At 43.0% G+C, this 24,296-nt stretch overlaps 1 long non-coding RNA gene across 1 annotated transcript; it reads left to right on the top strand.

The window, feature by feature from the left end:
* Positions 1 to 4,320: 4,320 nt before the first annotated feature.
* On the top strand, positions 4,321 to 15,477 carry LOC111092395. The gene is made up of 5 exons (XR_005354998.1): positions 4,321 to 4,483; positions 5,970 to 6,152; positions 9,466 to 9,610; positions 12,414 to 12,546; positions 15,356 to 15,477. It is a non-coding gene; the product is annotated as an uncharacterized LOC111092395 (long non-coding RNA).
* Positions 15,478 to 24,296: the final 8,819 nt, after the last annotated feature.

Raw genomic sequence — 24,296 nt, 5'->3', positions numbered from 1 at the left:
CTTTCTCTCCAGCTCAGAGGTGATTGCTCAGCTGCTTTCTAAGCTATTCCAATGATGTCTCATTCTGGCATCTTCAAGGAACATGATATTTCTTCCTGTACGTGATTTTTTCCTTTCAATCTAAAAAATCGTCCTAATGATTTTGGATAGAATGGTTCTGACCTACAGTACACTGGCTTTGCCTTCTCACAAAGGTAGATCTTTTCTTAATGCCTCAGGGCTCTTGTTAAGGGTTGTCATTCCTAACACTGTGCTGAAATGTATTCATATTTTTAGGTATCACTGAAAATATTAAGCTGTTTACCTCTACATTAAGTGGTGTCAGACTCAATTTTTTAAAAAGATTTTATTTTAAATAAGCTCTATACCTAACATGGGGCTCACACAACCCTAAGATCAAGAGTTGTGTGCTTGACTCTCTGAGCCAGTCATACACCCTAGACTCAATATTTTTTCTATTCCTCCCTAATCTAAAGACTCAGTTATTTCTGCTGCCGTCTGTGAATCTGCTGCTAACATCTTATTTCTCATTTGTTAATTCAATTCTCAAGGATGAGGATTGATGTGCAAGCTTGTTAGAAATATATGCAAAGTAAAAGTGAGTAGGCCCTGAATTGAACATCTAAGAGGAAGTTTCCTTCTGAGTTAGAGATTCATTGCCTTTAAACAGATGTTTTTGTTCTCCCAGAGGTTTCTGTGAATTTTCTGGTTCCGAACTGTATATTTTCAAGTTAAGGTCATTTCAAAAAAAAAATCTATTAAGTTACAATGGTGCTGTACAATATATTAGCTTTAGACTTCCTCTTGCCTATAAACCAGCTAATAACAGTAGAATCTTCCTAACCTGGAACAACCCAAAAGAATAAGACATTCTGAATTAATTTTTTAAGATCTCATTTAAAGTATTAAAAAAAAATTATGTGGATCTCTTGCTTTCTGAATCAAAAAGTGACACACATCTGCTAAAGAAAATGCTGGATGGGGCAGCCCTGGTGGCGCAGCAGTTTGGCACCTCCTGCAGCCTGGGGTGTGATCCTGGAGACCCGGGATCGAGTCCCACATTGGGCTTCCTGCATGGAGCCTGCTTCTCCCTCTGCCTGTGTCTCTGCCTTTCTCTTTCTCTGAATAAATAAATAAATCTTAAAAAAAAAAAGAAAAAGAAAAAGAAAATGCTGGATGTATTCTGTTGAATAGACTACAGTATTTGTTTTGTTTTAAATAGTATGTCCAAATACTTTATTGTCTTAAGTAATTTAAACTTAATGCTATAATCTTTCACAGTAAAATCATTTCTAAATACTAAAAAAATAAACTCTGGTCTCAACTAGGTTGGATTATTGCAAATTCCTTAATAGGGTCTAACTTTGCTACATATGTATCTCTCTCTCTCTCTCTCTCTCTCCCCCCCCCCCCTTTTTCTTCTCCCTTCTCTCAACTACTGAAGAGTAGTCTCAATGACCCTTTGACATTTCACAATTAAGGTTTTCTGTACCTTTGGGAAGCAATTGTAAAACTGAAAGGTGGGGCACCTGGATGACTCAGTGGTTGAGTGTCCCCTCTCTCCCTCTACTTCTCCCTCTGCCTGTGTCTCTGCCTCTCTGTCTCTCATGAATAAATAAATCTTTAAAAATAAAATAAAACTGAAAGGCAATTTTATTTATGCCTACTTATCAAAATATATGCTAAAGCTTCTTATTTTGCAAAATGAGAAAAGAACCAAGGAAAAACAAGCAAAGATAAAGAGGAGAAAAGAGGTAATTGGTCAAAATTAAATGTGATATATGTAAAGCAGCCTTGGGGGCCAGTAGACAGACCCTGCCCTGATTCATTGGGATGTCTGGGTGGGAAGGCACAGCCCCTGGAGGCAGCCTATTCCTTCTTGTTACCTACAGACCAATGACCCTTATGTTCATCTGAATAATCAGCATTTGAAACGTCAATGTGATTTATCTAAGAAGAAATCAGTACCAGCAAATTAGTTCTTTTAAACATACAAACAAACCATAAGTGTTATTTTCTAGCCCAGGTTTTTGTTTCAAATAGCTCTGAATAAAGAGATGCCCTACAAACCAACAGTGTATTCATCTCAGATAATGCAACAAGTTTCAGTTCTAACAGGATTTCCTGGTTTAACAGAGGCTTTCCCTAACAAAATCATTGTAGTCTAGAGGAAACAAGGAAATTATGCTTTCAATGTCTTCTTTTCTTACTTTGTATTCTTTTGCCATAAAAGCACAGGGACATTTTTTTTTTTCTTTAGAAAGTTTTTTATGATTAATGAAATGGCCAAACATGTTGGAGGTTAAAAGGTAAACCTACAAGGCAAAACATGCTGTTTAAAGAAATTTATAGCTTATCAGCCAGAACCACATTTGTTGGTGAAAAGCCTTCATAAAATAATTATGAATCTAAAGAGTTAACTTTGGTTTCTGTTGATCATGCAGAAAAATTAAGGGCCATTTTCCAGGCAATAACTAAAGTGCTAAGTAAAGTACCAACTAAAAAAGTGCTAAGGTACTAACTAAAAAAAAAAAAAAAGAGAGAGACAAAAGGAATAAAGAAAGGATATTTTTGTAAGATCTATGTTCACACCATCTAAAATTCTGAAAGAAACAGAACCACCTGGGTGCCAATGACCTACTTTCCTAAATTTCAGTTGTTTTTAACCACTATTTTACCAACCTTATTTTTTCTTATTTTGATTTAGGAAAAAAAAAGGCTGCTAGTGCTTCAAAGAGTAGGGAATATCAATAATCTTCAGGCTTTCCTCTCAAACACATCAAAACGCTTTAACTGTCTATTCGTCCCCCAGTCAGTGAGACGGTCTTCTTTTTAGCTCCGGAAGATTCTAGACTGCTCCCCAGATGTGAGGGGAGAAATGCAAGTTGTATTTGTCTATACCTACAATTCCTGCATCTTCCCAAATTGGAAATGTCTAATTCAGAAACCAACAGGGAAAAAAAGAGCAAGATCAAGATGTCCGTGAGATTCTCCATAGTTTGTGAGAACTGCATGATGATTTCCTTCTAACCAGAAAGGATTTTTCAGAAAGACACTTTTTTCAAACTCTCATCTCTATATATTGTTGGAGCTCAGGTTTGTGTGCAACTTAACTTGTACTGAATTACCAAGCTCCTCCTTATCTTTGAAACTGCTCCTCCGAGAAGCCTAGACCCTTTTTTTGCAGTAGTATGGATAGATTTGAATAGAAGTTTTAATTAAAAAGCCAGGATAAGTGGGGGCACCTGAGTGGCTCAGTTGGTTAATTGTCCAGCTCTTGATTTCAGCACAGGGGCCCTGGGAGAGAGCCCTGTTTTGGGCTCTGTGCTCAGCACGGTATCTGATTGTCCGTCTCCCTCTACTCCTCCCTCTCTGCTCTCTCTCTCTCTCTCTCTCTCTCTGACAAATAATAAATAAAATCTTAAAAAAAAAAAAAAAACAGGATAAGAAAAAGCCAGTATTATCAGAGTCCATTTTGCAGGTGGGCAATGAGAACCGTATGTTAGAGACAAGAATTACTGATGGTTCTAAAATCCAGCTACAAGAGTGCTCCTCTCCGGTTAGTTACTCATGTCACTCATGTTTACTTTTGATGTGCTCCGTATCTGTGATGTTGGAAAATTAGTGTAAGGTTCATTGATGCTGTATGCTTGGGTTACGTGTTTGTCCAACCATTAAAGAAATAAAATAAACCTTCTGAACATGTGCTGAGCTCTTTCTCAGTGTTGTGTTTTATTATGAGAAATGAATTTTAAATGCTTTTTGGCCAAGATAAAATATGTTTGGCTTCATTCAATACCATGCCAGACATTTTTTTTCTTAAGTTTGCAAAGCTTTGGTGGACTTCTGCTTCTTGGAATCCAGGGTCGTGTGTGTGTGTGTGTGTGTGTGTGTGTGATGGTGTTATTAAGTAAATGCTGAGATTTTTAAGTGAATTTGATTATTTTATTTTTATTTATTTAAAGTAATCTCAACACCCATTGTGGGGCTCGAACTCACAACCCCAAGATCAAGAGTCACTTGCCTCTCTGAGCTGGCCAGGTGCCCCTGATTCTTTGTTTTAAACAATCTTAACTTCCTTCTCAAAATTGTGTTTATGGGCGAGAAGCTCCTGGTCTCTGTTTCAACGGTCCAACTTTCTAATTACTCCTGCTACATTCCCAGAAAACCCCAAAGTTTTTCCTCAAGAGAACCCCCCCCCCCCCCCCCCCAGCCAATTCTTCTGTCCTTACTGGTCTTTTCATCAGTGAGGCAACAAACATTTCACACGGTGCCAAAGGGGACAGCCTCTTCCTTCCATACTCAAGTACCTCACCCATGTTCACTGTAGAAATGGATTTTGTCTTGCTCCGAGAATCCTGTTCGTTCCAGTTGGGTTCTGTTAGTTTTTTGTGGTGAGGGAAAAGCATTTCAACAATCCCTACCCTTCTGCTGGAAAATACGTCTCACCCTGGTCTGTTATCTTCTTTTTGTGTAGAGTGAGGTAAAGAAATGATTTATCCTCTCAACTTGCATGCTCTGCATTGTCTCGCTGACTTCCCTTCCAGGCTCTCCGCGGGATTTGAGAATTTATGTTTCCTTGCTTTTGTTTGCTGATTGTATAAAGGATTTTTATCTTCATGTTTCAAGTGAAATCTCACCAGCTAGGATTTCCTTTCTTTAGGTAACACTTTGTCCTCTCAGCTTTTTTTTTTTTTTCTAACTTTTTCTTGAGTTTGTTCACACTCCATTTCATTCTTGTTTCTTTTTTTTTCATGTATACTTTAAGAAGGCATTGCTTTTCAACACTATTGTCTTTTCTCTCTCTCTTTCTGTATCTATTTCTTTGAAATGGCAAATTATTGGATCTCTCTCTCTCTCTGTCTCTCTCACTATTATTTAAAATGACCTAAAAGGTGAAGGGCAATATCCGTCCCAAAAGGCTCCTTTTTTGTTTGTTTCTAAAAGCCACCAATCAGAATTTACACTTACTCTGAATAGCTCTTCTCAAATTAGAATCACCTAGTGTCATTCACCTAGTGTCATTTGTCCTTAGGGTATAAGTTTAGCTCTGTTCAGGTGAAATAGAATATACACAGAGGAACAAAAGAATAAAGACCGTCATTCTCTGGGGTCCCCTATACCTAATCACTAGCAGACAAAGACTCAGCAACAAATGCTTCAGGCCTAAGATTTAAGTTCTTCACACCGGGGTGTGTTTGAGAAATGCATATTAATTTCTGCAAGAACAAAGAAAATTGATTAATTTCATAGAAAACGAGAAATAACACTGCATGTTTAATTTAATTTGAATAAAGTAATACAGAAGCTGCATTTTAGATTTCCTAAATTGCCGTTGACGGCTCACATGTTTTAAGAGCAATGTTCAAAAAAATAAAAAATAAAAAATAAAAACAATGTTCAATAATAAAATTCCAAGTCACCAAAATAGGAATTAGGGCCTTCGGAGACACTGGAAGCAAATTCGGCTTGTATTTCATTAATTCAATCACTTTTTAATTTTTTTTTATTAAAAAAAATTTTTTTTAAGATTTTATTTATTCATGAGACACACACAGAGAGAGAGAGAGAGAGAGAGAGAGAGAGGCAGAGACACAGGCAGAGGGAGGAACAGGCTCAATGCAGGGAGCCTGATGTGGGACCCGACCCCCGGGGCTCCAGGATCACACCCTGGGCCAAAGGCAGGCAGTAAACCACTGAGCCACCCAGGGATCCCCTCAATCACTTTTTTAAAAGTTGTTCTTCTAAGTAACCCAATTTTTAAAGATGTAAGCAGCTAGTGGTAGCATTAGTCTGATCCAGGTTTATTCTAGGTATAAAGTAAAAGAAGTCCTAGGTAATTGGTTTAAGGTGGCCCTGGAAAAGCCTGGCTCTTAACATTTCACATGTTAGCCAAAGCCGCAAATGGGAATCGAACTAAATCATCTGCATTTTAAAATATTAACTCTACCTCCTTGGATCATCAGCAGCAGCAGCTGGAGAAAAATGCATTGTCCCAGGACACCGAGGACACCATCTTAGGAAGTGACTCCCGTGTGGGAGAGCAGGCCACAGCGGGATGGCTACAGAGGGCATTTTCCAGTTCAGCAAAGGTGTATCTGGCTTCCTCTGTCCCCTGTTGCAGAATTCCTAGCTTCCGTGGTTGCATCCAGGTTTGTTTGTTTGTTTGTTTTTTAATATGTATACGGTTGAGGTCTTTTATCATCATCAAAATGTGCCTCTATAAAAAAGTGTGCAAGAGGATTTTCAGGGCAGTGAAACTACTTTGCATGAAACTGAAACGGCCGAGTCGTGTCCTGCGTTTGTCCACCTGCATAGAGTGTATGATGCCAAGAGTGACCTGTGATGTAAACTATGGTTTTTGGGTGATTATGATGTGTCAGTGGACGTTCATCAAGTGTAACAAACGTGCAACCCTTGGGGGGATGGGGAATGTTGATAATGGATGAGGGTGGGTGAGGGGTGGACAGGGTGTGTATGGGAAATCTGTACCTTATGCTCAATTTTGCCGTGAGGCTAAAACTGCTCAAAAAAAAAAAAAAAAAGAAAGAAAGAAAAAAAGGAAAGGAAAAAGAAATCTAGGGACGCCTGGGTGGCTCAGCAGTTTGGTGCTTGCCTTTGTCCCAGGACGTGATCCTAGAGACCCGAGATTGAATCCCAGGTCGGGCTCCCTGCCTGTGTCTTGGCCTCTCTCTCTCTCTCTCTCTCTTTCATGAATAAATAAAGTCTTAAAAATAATCTATTTAAAAAAAAAAAAAAAACGTGCTCAGCAGAGACCTCAGCACCTTCCCTGCCTCCTCCCTCTAGACATTCCAGTTCAGCTTTTCAAATGCTCTGGAATGACCAGGAAAGCACACCAACAGCCTCGAGGCACGTCCTGTATCTAATATGACCATAGACTCTATCAGCTACCAAAGGTACTTCTAAGAGGGAAGGGACCACCATTAACAATGACATAGGGCCAACTGGCACCTGGGACTATCCCACCTGGGACTATCCCACCTGGGACTATCCCACCTGGGACTATCCCACCTGGGACTATCCCACCTGGGACTATCCCAGTGGAATATAGGGAGTAGATCATATATCACTCTACCCAATATTCCACTGTAGGGCAGCATTATTTAGACTATGACACTAATGTAGCAACATAACAAGTTTGAAAACTAGGGGGGAAAACATAAAGGCACAATCCCAAACAACCACTCAGTAGGTTTTGGATTCCTTTCCAATGTTTCCCATATTTCTTTTTCATAATCGTGATCCTAACATGTCTGTGATTTTGTGCTTTGTATTTTTCTCTTAATGTTGGGTCATAAACACTTTTTCATGTTGCCAGTTTTCAAAATTATTTTAACCTAGATCTTGGTATTCCAAGGAGATGTATTTACCATGTATTTAGTTCTGTCTTGCCATATGATTTTTTTAGCTGCGTATAAAGTAAGCCCTTGCTACTCTGGGTGGCCTGCGGGCTGATGGCAGGGGTCTGACCTGTGATCCCTTTCTGTTTTCAGAAAAGCAGACTTGCAAATCCCACCCCGGCCCTACTGAATCCGCCTTTTAAGGAGGTCTCCGAGCTTGAGAAGCACTGAGTTAATCTCGTCATAAATAATGCTGTTGTGAACATCTTCATGCACATGTGTTTTGTTTGTGGATGGTTTAGTTATGTTCAGTTTTCAGAAGTGAGATTATGAGCTCAAAAGACTTGTGGATTTTTATGTTTGCCAGAATTGCTGGAAGGTTCTTTAAGAGCCTGAGGGGTGGCTGTAACTGAGTGCCATAATCTGAAGATGGGTCCAGTCCATGCCCTCTGTCAGCTGGGGACTTACAGTTGACCTATTGGAACCCTCTGATGTTAAAAGCCCTACTATTTAAAGAACAAGCCTCCTCTTACCTTCTGGAGGCAAAGCCAGAGAGAAAAAATAGCTTTCTGTTCCATCTCTCTGCCCCTCAGACTCACAGAGCTTCTTGCAGTGCCCATCAGATTGCAAGGCTGACAACTCCTAAATATTCCAGATACAGGCCAGAAACCTCTTAAATTTCATGTCTAGGGAATTCATTCCTGACTCTCTCTGAGTCATGAAGAAAAAGAAATGCTTCTTTCGGGGGCTTTTAGGTTCACCTTCCAAGCCACAGTAACTCTAGCTTTGTTCTGGCATCCGTAACCCAAAGGATCATGGTGCCGCTTCCCCGATGGCTCCTTAAATCTTTTTTCTTCCCCAGGAGCTACAGATACTTTCTTTTACAGATAATCTCATCCCTTAAGGGGTCTGCAGTTCCAGTGCTGATGCCATCCTCATTGGGTTCCAGCATGTGATCCAGACTTTCTCTGCTCCCCACCGCTTTCATATCTGACCTGCTTTTCTACTTCAACATCTCCAGTTTTTTAGTTGGCCTCTGGGCTGCTGTTTTTCTTGGGACAATGTCACATTCTGGGGCTTATGATACACTTTCCTGATAGTGATATTGTCCAGATCCTTAGTTTGTTTCTTCGTGTTCTTAAGCCTGCCCGTCAAAGCTGCCACACATCGGGCCTGCTTATCTGTGTCAATGTCTGGGACTGTGTCTGGCAACTTCATCCCGCTGGTTTCATGTTCGTTTAAGGATGGTCACAAATTGACATCTGGATCTGTCTTAAGATTACTGGAATATTATCAGTATCCACCCTGGACAAGTTAGCTAGATCACTAACATACCTTTACTATTTCTTCTGGAGACATTTCCTCAATCAAGTTACTCTCCCTCTTCCATCAATGACAAAGTTTAACGGAAGCATGCTTTCTACCAATTACTCTTCTTCTTCTTCTTTTTTTTAAGATTTTATTTATTTATACAGGAGAGACACAGAGAAAGAGAGGCAGAGACACAGGCAGAGGAAGAAGCAGGCTCCCTATGGGAAGCCCGTTGTGGGACTCGATCCCAAGACCCCAGGATCATGCCCTGAGCCAAAGGCAGATGCTCTACCACTAAGCCCCCCAGGCATCCCGCAATTACTCTTCTTTATGGAGTGCAACTTGTTTGTATAAGAGAGAGAAAGAGAGAGGGAGAATGAGAGAGAGAAAGAGTGTGAGTCTGACTTCCACCCATAGTTTATTTTGCTCTGAGATAGGCCATCATCGTCTTTGAGATGGCTGTCATCTAGTTCCTTCCTGTACTAGAAACCATTCTCGGGTCTCCTGGGTGGCTCAGGTTGAGCATCTGCCTTTGGCTCAGGGCTTGATCCTGGGGTCCCGGGATCGAGTCCCGCATCGGGCTCCCTGCATGGAGCCTGCTTCTCTCTCTGTGTCTCTCATGAATAAATAAATAAAATCTTAAAAAAGAAAGAAACCATTCTTCCCTTGAGCAGTAGAATCTCTGCTTCCACTTGGAGTTTGAGCTGGCTGGTTATGCTGCTGTGACCAACAGAATACAAGGAGAAGTGAGGCTAGGTTATCAGAAATCTTTTTTTTTTTTTTTGTTCATCAGAGATCTTACAGCTTCTGCGTAGCTCTCTTGGAATGCTCACTCTGGGGGAATCCAGCCACAGTGATAGAAGATATCTGACTACCCCGGGACTACCTTGCCGTGAGGAAACCCAAGGTAGCCATACGGAGAAGCCATGTGGACAGAGGTATGACTGATAAACCCACAGCCATCCCCACCCACATGTCAGATGTGTGACATCTGACAATACAATTCTTTTAGAAGACTCCAAACTCTGCCTTCATTCAACAGAATGAATGTGAGGGACTCCAAGAGAGAACCACCCAACTGAGCCTTTAAAACCCCCAGAACCATGAAAGAAAATATTAAATAGTTGTAAACCATTAAGTTTTGAGGGAGGTTTACTATACAGCAGTAGGTAATCAGAATACCAAATATCTATTTTGGGTAAGGAAACCTCTCGGATCCAAGGTAGTAAAACAACTGCATCAATGATTATGCCGCAGGGTTTGACGTTCTGTTTCAACTTGTCTTTACAAAACTATGGCTTGCTAAATTACTCTGGAAAGAGTAAAGCATCATGGTTACTTTAAATTGTAATCTAGATGTGGCTTGGATGGGGCTGTCTCCAGAGCTGGGTGATGAAAGACCTCAATTCAGTGCTGATGCGCTAGCTTTGTTGTAGGACTTTACTCATGGAGAGGCTGACATTATCAACTACAGTTAATTAATAGGTCATAGTCATAGAAAGTTCGAGGAAGGGGCCTATAGATGGAAATGGCCTAGTCCAGCCACCTACTTTTTTTTTTTTTTCTAGATCAGATAAACAGAGGTGCACAGAGCTAAAGGGTCTTGCCCAGATCCACATCTGGCTAGTGTCAATGCCAGGACAAGAATTCAGGTCTCCTGGCCCAGGTGCAGCTCCTTTCACCGTATCACTCTGCCGTAGTATCTTGTATAGTAACCACCGTATCTTGGTTACTAAAGATACTCTGAGGAAATCAGTGTGCCCTATGTTTTTATCTTCTCTTCCACGTATTGTATATGTCATAGCTGCTGTTGATCTGTACAATGGGGCTAATACCCACCTTAGGTGGTTTTTTATGAAGGTTAAATGCGATAGCTTATGGAAATTACTGGGCACTTACTGTGTACTCAATAAATGCTGAGGATCGTCTTCAAGAGCCTAATAAAACAAATTCTTTGGAATAACCGTCTCAGGGGCCTTTACATTGAAAGAATTCTCCCCACAAACAATATCCTAGGTATGAGAAATTCATCACCGGGCAGGACTGCAGAAGGCCATTCAGCATCCGCCCAAGTTCTAACCCAGACAAGTAGACATTTCAACGACCTGTGAGAAAAGAGAGAGTGGGATGTGGATAATTAGCGCGAGCGCTTGGAATAACTCACCATCCTGCAAAGGGAAGCAGAGGGGCTGAGTCAGCTCTGGACACAAGAATAGGAAGAGAGCAGGCCTGAATGTCTGGAGTTCTTTCTGTCAACTTTTTATAAAAATAAGTACCTCTAGCTGTCTGTCTGCTGAGGAGACATCCATCACCCGGTCTGCGAAAGTAGCTTTCCGTAGGCCCGTCTCCCCAGACTTCTGTTGTGGTTACTTGTCTCCCTGTGGTTATCCTCACGTCTGCTTCTCTGTCTCCCTTGTATCATATGTGCTGTGTGTGTAAAACTCTTTATGTGGAGTCTGGGAATGGTTTTTAAGACCTGCAGAGCTCTAAGCCAGAGCCTCCACCTTGAGTACCTGCTGCTGCCATTTCTCATCAGCGGGGCCATGTGCACGTGTCGGGAGCCACCCCCGCGACAGGTAGGGCCCCGCCGTGTAGAGACGCAGATGGGGAGGAAGGGAGCTGTGGTGCCGAACACCTGCCCTGTCTGGGGCCCAAGGTAAAGGTGTTCTTCCATAAGGCACACAGACCCAGCCCGGGCTGTGGACACCCCAGACGAGGGATGCACCCTGTAATTATCTTAATGATTTCAGGTGATGAGCAGGGAAAAGTCCTTTTACCTGGCCTTTGCTCCCTGCAAAGGTGAGGTGAGCTGGTTGTTTCCAAGCTAATGGCAGATGCCTCTGGAGTTAGACTGGCGGCTTCCAATTCCAGGTCTGCTGCTGGTTGGCTTTATAATCTCTGGGGAACTGTGTGAGTTCTTCGAGCAACAATTTCCTCACCTGAAAAATGGGGATGCTAATAAGGCCTGGTTTACAAGCAGGTTGTATAGAAGGTCACGTGGAAGTCGCGTAAGAAGAGCACCTGTCGCTGCCCTGGAATATTGCAGATGCTCCGTAAATTATAGACCCTGATGATGACTTTCAAAGTAAAGGGAGGGGGGATCCCTGGGTGGCTCAGCGTTTTAGCGCCTGCCTTTGGCCCAGGGCGCGATCCTGGAGTTCCGGGATCGAGTCCCACATCAGGCTCCTGGCATGAAGCCTGCTTCTCATTCCTCTTGTGTCTCTGCCTCTCTCTCTCTCTCTCTCATGAATAAATAAATAAATCTTAAAAAAAAAAAAAAAGTAAAGGGGGGAAATACTGTAGAGTGAAGAAAATTAGCCTACTCGTTTGGGCTAAATCTTCAACCCAGCACTTTGTCACTTGCCTTTCCTGAACGTATGAATTGAGGGATCCTTTTGTCTCGCTCCTTCACAGATTTGGTTAATCTTAACCCTACGTCTATCTAGCTGGACCCCCTTTTCTCCGTAACCTCAAGATGTCTAGCTCCAGAATAGGTGAGGGCCCACAAAATTTTAGTCTAGACTCGGGATTGGTCTGAATCTGTTTTTAAGACAAAATCAGTGATTTTCAATTTTTGATGTGGAATTGAGCTCCTCCTCGAGAGGACACATTATAAACATCTGCTACTATTATTTGTCCTTAAAAAATGTTAATGTTCTGTATAAACAGCAAAAAAGAACTTCTAGTCCTAAGTGTTTTATTCAGTTATGTAATAAGCGTAACAGCCAATTGTGTTTATAGACTCAACTAATAAGAAGAAAAAAGAGAGACGACCATTTATGGAGTGCTTGCTGCGTGCCCGGCGTGTCACAGCCTTCTCCTGAACATTGTTGCGTTCCCATTTTACAGAGGAGAAATCCAAGGCTCCGAGAGGGTAGGTCTCTACTAAAGTCCCTGTCTGGTGATTGGTGGAATTGGCGTTTGGACGTGGATCTCTGATTCCAAAGCCCCTGCTCTACCCAGCCCATGTTACTGCCTCCAGACCCAGCTCCATTTGCTTAATGAGGACCCGATAGATATGCAATCTCACAGTTTTCTTGGGCTATTCAGATGCCGTGAACATGCTCTTGTCTTTGGAGTGACCCTACGGCTGCTCTTCTAGGTGCGGATGCTAGGAACTCTCTGTGCACATGTCAGTTATTTCCAGATGCCGAGTGTGAAACTTTTAATCAAGTGTTTCAGAGGAAGGCCACATCTGGAAACAGTTATCCAGATGTTATAAACCACTTTGGCCAGTGGTTGCCAGACTGCTGTCCAGGTGATGAGTATAGGACGCCCCCCCCACCCCCTCCATATGTGGACAATGTTCCGGAGGGATGGAGAGCTGGGATATTTGTAACTATTGTGCCACATTCTTCCCTGGATGGGACATCAGGGACCTGTGTCTCCCAAAGCAAGGGTTTCCTGATGGTTCAGAGGAATCTCTAATGTCCAGATTTTCTTTTTTTAAAGATTTTATTTATTCATGAGAGACACACAGAGAGAGAGACAGAGATACAGGCAGAGGGAGAAGCAGTCTCCACGCAAGAAGCCCGATGCAGGACTCCATCCTGGGACTCCAGGATCACGCCCTGAGCCGAAGAGGGACACTCAACCACTGAGCCACCCAGGCATCCCAAATATCCAGATTTTTTTTAAAAACTGGAATCACCATCTGCAAATGGCATGGCTCCCTACCGTTCACACAGCTCTGTTATAAAGACAAAAATGACACAGGTAGCTGAGTTCTATTGACTTTAGGATTTGTTCCATATCACACAACCTTTCAGTTTTGATCCCAGTGTTCGTTCGTTGCTGCTATTCATTGCCAACTGAACTTTGCCTACTAAAAGGAAGCAACGTGGCAACATGCAAAAATGGTAAAAGGCACAAATGTGGAAGTTAAACTGTCTGCATTCACATTTGTTGCTTTGTACCTGAGTGACCTGGGAGGAGTTATCCTTAATCTCTCTAGGCTTCAATCTTCTCTCCTGGAAAATGATAATACAGGGGGTAATGCCCAACTTCATTGGGTTGTGGTGAGGATCTGAGGAGATGGTTGTATGTAGAGCACTTAGCGCAGTGCGAGGACTCAGCGAACATCATTATTCTCGTGGTGGTGGCCGTTGGTGACCATTTGTTCTAAGAAAATTTGATGTCTTCTGCTAGGTGGGAGGTGAACGGCTGATGTTAGGGTCGCTTGTGTTGAAATGCAAACAACTGTCTAGTGATCTGGTCCAGAGAAGGGAAAGGATGCCTGGGAGGGGCCGAGATTAGCCGATGCTATTTACATTCACACTAGCAGACTCCATTTGTAATGGGCCCAACCATCCTGATTCAAAACCAGCCTCTCCACAGGAATTTCACACATGCAAATGAGGATTTTGATGGTCCTTGTAAAATAACCTCTAGTTTAGTCTGCACAACTCTGCCATTTGAGAGCCAAAGTCCTCAAGATGGGCCAAATTGACTACACAATTGCTCTAGTCTGATCCCGGCTTCAGGAACCACAGGGGCAACTGTTTTCAACCTTCCAGTCTGGGAGGATGCTCTCAGCATTACTGCTGAGTGAGTGAGCCTTGTGGTTATTTCGGAACAGAGGAAGCCAAACAACACTTAGGCCTAGGAAACAAAAGTGAACCCCCATTAGCTCCTACTGTTTAATGATATGTTCAAGCAAAAATGTCCATTTGACCTTTATGAATGAGAATCCTGTGCCTATGAAGTCAGTAGGACCCTTACAAGCTGTACCCATTTACCAATTTTCCTTGAGACATTTCAACATTTTGGATTTCCTTTTATATGCCTGTATTACTCACTTACCTCTTAAAAAGGTTGTTTTTTTTTTTAATTTTTATTTTTTCCAGGAGAGTGAAATAGTTGAACTCTTGGAAATATTTAAGCACAGTTTTGCTTTGTTTTATCTGATACATCTGGATTATTTTAGTTTCAGGCAAGGATCCATTAGCATCAAACAAAACAAAACTGTGTTGTCTTCAAACTATATTTTTGACTAAAATTTCCACTTTAAAGCAAATTATGTTTATATAGCTTGATACAGAAGAAAATCATCCTTACCCTGGCTTCTTGGATGATCCCCTTGAATTTACTTTTTTCTCCTTCTACCTCAAATGTGGGCGGACCTGCCCTGGGTCTTCTTCCCTAGTCTCCTGACCAGAGTTCTTAGTCATCTCCTTTGCTTTACCTGTCACCTCTATTCAGGTGCCATCCAAACAGTGCGCTAAGGAAATAAGAGAATGATGTCTGCTTTGAATGCGTTGAGCTTGGGGAGCCCACAGAACATTAGGATAGGAAAGTCTGGCAGAAACAGGCAGAGGCACTTTCAAGCTAAAACTTTATTCAACTTTCTCTTGCCTATAATCATGCCTTGAGAAAGCTCCTGTTTTAATAAATCATGGCCCATATCTGTTTGCCAGATAAGCTGACGAAGCAGGTTTGTTTTTCTTACTTTTTTTTTTCCCCCTAGCCTGTGGGGTCTCCCATTTCATGCTTCTGTTTATCCAAGTTTTATTTACAATATCCTAATAAATCTCTGTGCTGTAGGATCATGTGGACATGAGGATGGTTTCAGGGGTTACCCATGAGTGCTATAATGTTAGGAACCATATGGCAATGCTTTCCTGTAGAGGACGAGGGGATCTCCCTGCGTGAGACTGAAGTCAGGTTTCTTACTCTTCACTTAGGGAAAGTGCTTCAGACAGAAGACCACATGGAGTCTTGTGCAGGCCCTGTCCAAACCACCCCTGCCCTAGGAGCTGCACAAAATGCCCATGCTATTCCTCCCTTGCTTGGATGATGACAGGTGGGGTGCAAATTACTTCTCTAGTAAAAGCTCAAGTAAAAAGTATTGTCCGAAGGTCCCTAAGTCTTTCTGGCCTGTAGATATTAATGAAGTCACACCAGTGCACTTCCTTGGCAACCTTCTTAAATCCTGCCCACATCACTTTTGGGAGCCCTCAGGACTGTCCTGCATGGATTAATATTTTGATATCCTTTCATCTGAACATATATTTGGTATATATTGTTTTGTAGTCTCTCTTCTCTTTTAGCGTGCTATAAACTTATGGGTTAGATGTTTTTCTATAATGTGATTTTTTTTTTATGGTTATATGGTATTCCATCATATGGCTAACCATATGTTTTAACCACTCTTTTATTTTTATTTTTTCACTCTTTTTTTTTTTTAAGATTTTTATTTATTTATTCATGAGAGAGGCAGAGACACAGGCAGAGGGAGAAGCAGGCTCCATGCAGGGAGACCGACGTGGGACTTGATCCCGGGACCGCAGGATCACACCCTGACTCAAAGACAGGTGCCCAACTACTGAGCCACCCAGGCGACCCTATTTTAATCACTCTTTTATTGTTGTATATCTACTACCAATAGTAAGTGTTCTGTGGTGAATATCTTTACACACATTTCTAATTACTGTCCTGAAATAATTCCTGGGCATGGAATTACTAGACCAGATGCTCATCAGAAAGGATTAATGCTGGTATTATTAATAAATAATGATATCTCAAGTATTACTAAACTTTGGGCCAATGGAAGGTAATTCCTCTGGAAAGAGCACTTGAAATATAGCCGTATAGCTTATTAAACCAAACGACACTTCCAGCCTTTAAAAAAAATGCATTTTAAGGACCCAGAATCATTCTGTATTTATCAGTACAAAGCAATTCTTTTGAATTTTTGAAACCCCCTTATAGTTGGCACTTGTTTCCTAAAATTAATTAATTGATTGATTAATTTAAAGATTTAATTTATTCATTCATGAGAGAGACAGAGCGAGAGAGAGGCAGAGACACAGGCAGAGGGAGAAGCAGGCTCCATGCAGGGACCCCAATGCGGGACTCGATCCCAGGACCCCAGGATCATACCCTGGGCTGAAGGCAGACACTCAACCCCTGAGCCACCCAGAGAGCCCCGTTTCCTAAAATTTAAATTAGATATGGTGTTTTTATGTAGGAGTCGTAGTATCTATTAAATTTATACGTTTAAAAAATAAATTTATACGTTTAAATATAAATTTAAACACATAAATTCTTTATTTTTTTAAATGTATAAATTCTTTATTAGTGATATCTATCTTCAACAAGTCATGCAGGCCTGGACAGGTATTTTAAACTTTATGTGAAACCTCAGCCTCCCGAAGTTTAATTTTCTACCACGGAGATTTCAAAGTTCCAATAGTCCATAAGGGATTAAGTGGAAGGTATAGCTTGTATCCTTAACTAGACTTTAAGAGAAGGGAGTTGTCACCGATAGAGTTTGGCCAACTGTCTTATTAAAGATACCACCAAGAACAGAGCTTGGAAGGAAAGGTAGCCCAGACGCCCCTGGCAGCCCCATCATTCTGTACTTTAATAACTCATTGGCAATAGGATGAAGTAGTTTATGTTCCAGACTTTGCCTCCTGGTATCTAGATTTTTATAGGTGTTTTGACTGAGGTGTAGAGGAGGCATTTCTTGGCCACTGATTTCTATTCCAGATTGTGGGATGTGAATAATTTGGTAAATTAACATCAATGGCTTAGTCTGTTCTTTGTTACCAAAGGCCCCTGGGCTGCCTGTTCCACTGGATGGTCACATTAATTTGCAACCACACGAGGATGGCTGCTGGGCACACACACCCAAGTTAAATTTCCTTTTGCAGGTTTTCCCCCTCTTTTGGATATTCAGGTAGCCACTGAAGTCTGAGGCAGCTCTCTCTTGTGCATTCATAATTCTGACTAAACCTAGGGTTTCCAAAACTAATATCAGGGAGGAAAGATCCAAACCTGAGGTGCTTTTGTGGCTTTTTTTTTTTTTTTCCTGGGGCCAGCTTTCGGCCATGTTTCCAATGATCAGTCTGTACGCCTAGTTATACACTAAATGCATAAACTGTGTGTGCTACAAATGATGTTTTTCTAGCCTGTCCTTATAGCCTATTAAACCAGAGTTGGCAGTTTTCCATCCCTTAGGAGAAGCATTTGGCATAAATAATATTGTCATTTGGGAAGGCTAGACATGGTCTGAAGAAGTGACCTTGTATAAATATTGTCTGAGGTATGACTGAGGCTAAATTATATGACAGGGAGCTAGTATAGTCTGGGCTCTGGGCCCTCCTGGTAATGAAGTCGCTTCTTGTAGTAATGGAACTATTTGAATTGAAAATGTAATCAAATATATCAGATGCTGTTAAAAACACAGGAACCAGCCCATTTGTGTACCTCTAGAGTCCAAAGGATGGCAAAGTGGTCCTGGAATTTCTTTGTCATTCCAATGGCTTTGTCTTTTCAAGAGACAAACTGTCCTAGAAAGTGCCTTTTCTCTTCACCACAGAACTGCACACACACACACCCCCCGCCCCCCCGCCAGTGTTGAGACGGCTGAACAGGCCAGGCAGCTGTTGATCCTCCACCCACGTCTGGGATGAGCAGTGGGCACAGAGCTGGCTTTTTGTGGGTAAACTGGTGTATCATCAGTAGCACAATACAACCCCCCACAGCCAGTTTATTTCCATTCTCCTCCCACCATCCTTGTTTAGAATTTTACTTCCTCTTTCCTGGCTGACGTTACTCAAATAGCCTACTAAGTATACAGGACTCCTGCCCTTCACCTTTCTCTTCCTTTTAACTGATTCACCAGAAAAGCATGACTTTATTTTCATCAATTCATCGATCTATTCATTTATTCCTTCGACAAATATTTGTTGAATGTCAACTGTGTGTCAACCATTTTAGCTCTCTGCTATAATAAGATTTACAGTCCCATGGGGCAGGCAGATATTAGACAAATAATCCCAGGATCCAATAGACAATTATAAACTGGTGTGAGCATTCTGTGGGAATGAAGCGTGATTCTTTGATACTATAAAACAAAAAAACTCTCTCTGGATGGAGGTGCAAGGGAGGCTTCTCTGAGGAAATGATAATTAAGTTGCAATGTGACTATGTATAGGTGTGGGGTTTAGCTGGGCAAAGGAGTAAGCTGGAGAGTAGGGACAGAATGGGGTGGGTAGAGTGTTTCCCAAAAAAAGGAGCTGGCCATGGCAGGGAGCAGAATTGTGCCATCTGAGGAATGGAGAGAAGGCCACTGTCACGGGCATATGGAGAATGAGGGCCACACCAGGTGGGCTATGTAAGGCATATTAAGAATTATGGTCTATGTTTACCGGCCGTGGAAAGCCATGAAAGAGTGTGTAAGCAGGCTGTGATTGGATCAGATTTGCATTGAGAAAAGACCACTTGGGCCCCAGTGGGGAGGATTGATTGGCAGTGGCCAAAGGATCAGGAATGGAAGATAATAGTGGACCCAGGTATTAGCAGTGGGGTGAGAAATAGGTTTGAACATTGGTTATGTGGGGAGAAAAAGACACAGTGTGTGATGATGGATTGGACATGAGGGAGAGGATGACTGAGAGACTCCGATTCGTGCAGCTGGATTGGTTGAGCAGCCATTTACCAAATGGGAGATTACCGGAAGAGAGGACTGAAATCATGAGCTGGGACCTCGAATTAGAACCAAACTTGACGATTTTTCAAGGAATAGTAAGGAGGAGGGCAAGAGGAGATGAAAACGCAGAGATCCCAGACTGGATCATGGAGAGCCTTATAGCCCACTGGAAAAGGATTTAGCTTTTAGCTGAGTTGGGAAGCTACTGGGGGGCTTTGATCAGAGGAATTACATGATCTGACGTGACACTTTTGAGAGATTACTGTGGCTGCTCTATGGAGAAAACGTAAGGCCAACCTCAAGGAGATCATTTGGGTAAAAATTACAATAATCCAAGTGGAAGATGGTGGTGTAAATGATGCCTTACATCAGAAGTGGTAGCTGAGAAGTGATGATAAGTAGTAGAATCTGGATAGGTTTTTAATGTAGTACCAGCAGCATTTTCTGATGGTTTGAATGTAGTGAGAAAGAAAGGGTGAAAGATGACACAAAGATTTTTGGCTTAAGCTATCGGAAAGATGGATTGCCATTCACCAGAGCTGTAGAAGATGGATGGAAGTTCAGGGATTTGGTTTTGAATATTACATGTGAGACCCTTATTAGATATCCAAGTGGAAAGATTAAGGAGGCTGTTGTACATACGGCCTAAACTTCAAAGAACATATATAGCATAAAAACACAAATTTGGTTATATTTGAGGTATAGATAGATGATACTGAAACTCATAAGAAAGAATGAGTTTGCCAGAAGAGAAAGGATAATTAGAGAAGAATTGAAAATGTTTTAGAAGCTAAGCATAAAGGAGAGAATCTAGTTGGTGATCAAGGTTGATATCACCAGTAATAAGACCTACTGACATCATGTACCCCTTGCTGTGATGCACTGGGAAGGCTGTAACATCACTTCTGTGGTATTTTTGCCAAAAAAAAAAAAAAATGCATAACCGTCTAACCATGTGAAAACATCAGACATCCAAATTGGGAGACAGTACGAAATAATTGACCGGCACTTTTCAAAAGGCCAAGGTCATGAAAGATCATGAATTTCTGGAAACTCACAGATTAAAGAAACTAAACAGGCATGACAAGAAAATACAATGTGAGATCCCAGATTGGATCCCGGAACAGAAAAAGGATGTTAGTGGGAAAACTGCTGAAATTCAAATAAAGACCGTAGTTCAGTTAATAATATTGTAACAATGGTATTTCCCTGGTTTGGATCCTTGTACTATGGTCATATAAAACGTAAACACTAAGGGAAACTGGCTTAAAGAAATGGGGGAAGTTTCTGTCTTATTTTTTTGCAGCTACTTGTCTCTGAGTCTAAAATTATTCCAAAAAAAAAAGTTTTAAAAATTAGGTTCATGGCTTTTAGGCATGCACCCCCCAAGGATGTGGCTGCCCTCACCTCTAGTCTTTCTAGCTTGGCATAGACATGCTGGAGACGTAGGCAGGACCACCCATTGGGGCCTTTAGAGTGTGTTAAGGATTTTGGACTTTCCTCTAAAAGCCGGTGCAGGATTAAGCAGGGAACATGGAAGAAGATGGGAAACTAGACATGTTTGTTTTAGGCAAAAAAGAGACAAGAAAACAGAATAAATACTGGGTTAGGCCCAGATTCAGGCAAACACCCAGTTACTCTCAATTATTCATTCTGTTCTCCAAACAGAATTGACCATGAGTTAGTTCATGACTCACAAGGGTGTTAGCACATTGTAACGTCTGGCTGGGAAGATTGCTCAAATCCCAAAGGATTATCCTTGCGGAGCCTTGCAAGCGTCCTGTTTTCTCCTGGCACTCCCACAGTTCAGGCATAACTGTAGAGGGGATTTTAAGCTTGTAAGCCTGAAAGGTAAATCGTGTGTGCGTTGCTTCTCATCCTCCCTGTCCAGAATGATTCTAGAACAAAGGCTGCAGCTGGATTGAGATACCAACCTACAGTGAATGAGGAAATGATCATTAGGAATGAGGCAAGAGACTCCTCCTGCACCCGCCTTCTCAGCCAACCCCACTGGGGGAGAGGGCTGCGGTGAGGTGGGGTGGGGTGGGAAGTATTAAAGATTCCATCACATCAAGGTTCCCAAGAGTGTTGTGGACCAGTTGGAGATGGTGACTGAGAAGTGCTAATTAGAAAATTATATATTAAATATTAGCCTTGGGGAGAATTGTAAAAGTGGTTCATAGAGGAGACAGAGGTTTTCTGAAGCTGAAGAGGCGCTGCCTTGGCCCAAAAAAAAGGGTGAACCATTGAGACAGATGTGCTCTTTAATCTGCCCACTGTCCTATGGGGAATGGGCGAAAATCAGCAGAATCCCTGGAGTGTCGGGTAAGGTCACCTGTGCACCCTCCTTACCACCAAGCTCCCTCATTGCCTGGCCTGGCAGGAAAGTGCACGTCAGCACTAACGGCTAGGTCTGTTCTCAGAGACTCTGAAATCATGCAGTCTAATACCCTAAGACGTAGATCCTACAAAATGCTACAATTAGTGGTAGCTGTCAATTCCTGAATACTTACTACGTGCTAGGCCCTTATAGAGTTGTTCCTAATCCTTTTAGCAACTCTTCGAAGTAGTCATTATCATCCCCACATCACAGGGGATCTTAACTGGTGAGGAAATTGAGGCTTAGCTTGTCTGAGGTCCTACAACCAGTGAGGGGCTGAGCCAGGATTTGAACCCAGGCCCGGCTTCCCACAGAATCCCCCACGCTCTCCACTAAACTTAACGATGTTGAACGAACCCATGGAGTCAGAAGTCATCTCCACGAGTGCAGTAGTGACTCTGGAAGGGCCGTGACTGGCGCTGACCCAGCGTTATAGGCCTGTACCTGTGTGCAGAGTTTCAGGAAGTTTCCCCAGGCTGTGGAATGGGCAGCCCATGACTCCTCTGGCCGGATTCGGGGGAGGCCACCTGAAGGCCCTGCTGCTGCAGTTTACCAGCCCTGGGGGGTGTGAAGAGCGAGGGGGAAGGGCATGAAGAATCCTGACCAGCACACCTGGGCTCCTCATGTTGGAAACTCCTGAGGATGTCTGTCAACGTCGGCCTGAAGCTACATTTCTGGCTTACGTTTGGGTGGCTTACCAAGCCTCAAAGGCGGAAAGAACAAATCACGCTGAGCGTTTGACAGTGAGCGAAGTCCAGGGTTCTATCTGGCCCTTTGCCACCGACTCGACACGTGGCGAGGAGCAGAGAAGCTCCCGCCTTACCATCAAAGTCTGTCACGTGCCCTAGCTGTCCCAAGGAGGAAAAGGTAGCCAGGCCTCAATCCCACTTTCTGGGATCCCCTTTGATGCAGAATGACGGAGAAGTCCAGGCCCACAAAAGTCGTCCTGTACACCAAGCTACCACACTGATACGATAGGTCGGCCATGAACCCTCCCTTTCCCCGAAGCTCCAGCAACAGGGCAAGAGCATTTTGGGGTGTTAGGGACATTTTAACAAGTCGGTGTTTTGCAGAAAAGGCAAAGGAGGAAGAAAAAAGTCACCTTCTCCTTATGGGTATTGAGGAGACAGTAAAGCATGAATTCTGTAGCACCATTGATCCCATCACACCCCTGCCTTTTCCTTATTCTGTCTCCCACTTTTGCTTTTCTCAGCCTCTGCTCCAGCTCTGTCACCGCCTTGCTGGTCTGCTCTTACGTGTTTCCTTGCTGCCCATCACCCCGGTGGCTCCTGCGTGTCCTTCACGTCCCCCAGGGGACGCCTCCCCTGTCTCCCTGGGCTGCTGCCAGCTGTAGCCTAGACCTCTCTACATGCATGTCCCACTGGCTTCTACTGACCTGACTGACCTCCACCTCCACCAACCATCTTGGATTCTTTTCTCTCTGCCTCCTTTATTCATTCACCCAGTAAGTCCTTGTCCATTCGTTTGGAGAAGAAGATTAAACCCTTCCTAGACATTAGGTAGTGTCAAAAGCACCCTATGTGTGTTAACTCATTTAAGCCTCGCAACCCTAAGGTGGACCCTGTCATACTATTGCTTTACAGGTGAGGAAGTGGGGGCAGAAGAGGATAAGCAATTTGCCTAAAGTCACACAGCTCTGAGCGATGGAGCCACAAGTAGAACTCCAAAGCCCTCGTTTCCTAAATATGTCTCAGTCCCCTCAGGCCACCATAATCTCCTTTCCCCCTGCAGTCTAGCTCCTCAAGGCAGCCAGAATGATTTTTTTGTGAGTAAACTCTCCTTAAACCCTTCTGGCTTCTTATTTCCCTCCAGACAGGGTCCAAATTTCTTAAAGCAACAGAGAAGACACTCCCCATGTGCCTCTGCCCACCTTCCAGCCTTGCTCCATGCGGCTCCTCACCTCTACCCCCAAGGCCAGGACTTCCTGCGTGTGCAGCCCTGTGGCCTCCTCTTGTCTCTGCCCAGCCAATTTCTCTTCGCCCTCGCATCTCAGCTTAGATGTCACTTCTTTCAGCAAGTTCTCCCTGGACACCTGACCCTGTTGTCCCACCACGCCATCCAGTGCTTAGCCCTTTGCAACAACTATTGAGACGCTCACAAGGCCTGCTCCATTCCTCCGACTCCTCCATTAGCGAGCTGTAAGCTCTGAGTGCAGATCCTGGCTCTTGTTCTCAGTGAATCCCTCACCTTTCCCTACACCTTCCACTTTTATACCACACAAAATTGCCAGATTTGTGAGCGAAGGTGGTAGTAAAGGGCAGATGACATGAAAGAGGGGAGCACAAAGGGAAGTCACCACTCTTCCCTTGACACAATACCAACTTCCACTCCCCAGGGGGACACTACGCCTTTCTGGAACTTTTTGCACGACAGCCTGGCTTTAAATCCTTTGACCTGCACGTATCTACCAACCTGCGGGCGGCGTGAGAGTTCAGGCTACCTGTAGTTCCTTCCAGGTGTCATCACTACTCACTCACTGGCTTTTGGACTTGGATACCACGCTACAAAGCCTCACTTTACTCATCTGGAAAAGACCACCTGGGTTTCAGTTTTTGGCAGTATAACAAATTAGATGCACTGACTAACCCAACAGAAGCAACTAAAATGAAAGAGGAGGGGGAAGAAAAGTGTTTTTTTAACCACATTATTAAAGTGTCTTAAAAATAAAGAATCTGGGGATCCCTGGGTGGCTCAGTGGTTTAGCGCCTGCCTTTAGCCCAGGGCGCGATCCTGGAGTCCCGGGATTGAGTCCCACGTCAGGCTCCGGGTATGGAGCCTGCTTCTC

This window comes from Canis lupus, chromosome 2, assembly GCF_011100685.1.
Source record: "Canis lupus familiaris isolate Mischka breed German Shepherd chromosome 2, alternate assembly UU_Cfam_GSD_1.0, whole genome shotgun sequence".
Taxonomy (NCBI): Eukaryota; Metazoa; Chordata; class Mammalia; order Carnivora; family Canidae; genus Canis; species Canis lupus.
The sequence above is the reverse complement of the archived record's forward strand: the minus strand, read 5'-3'. Positions and strand labels throughout refer to the sequence as shown.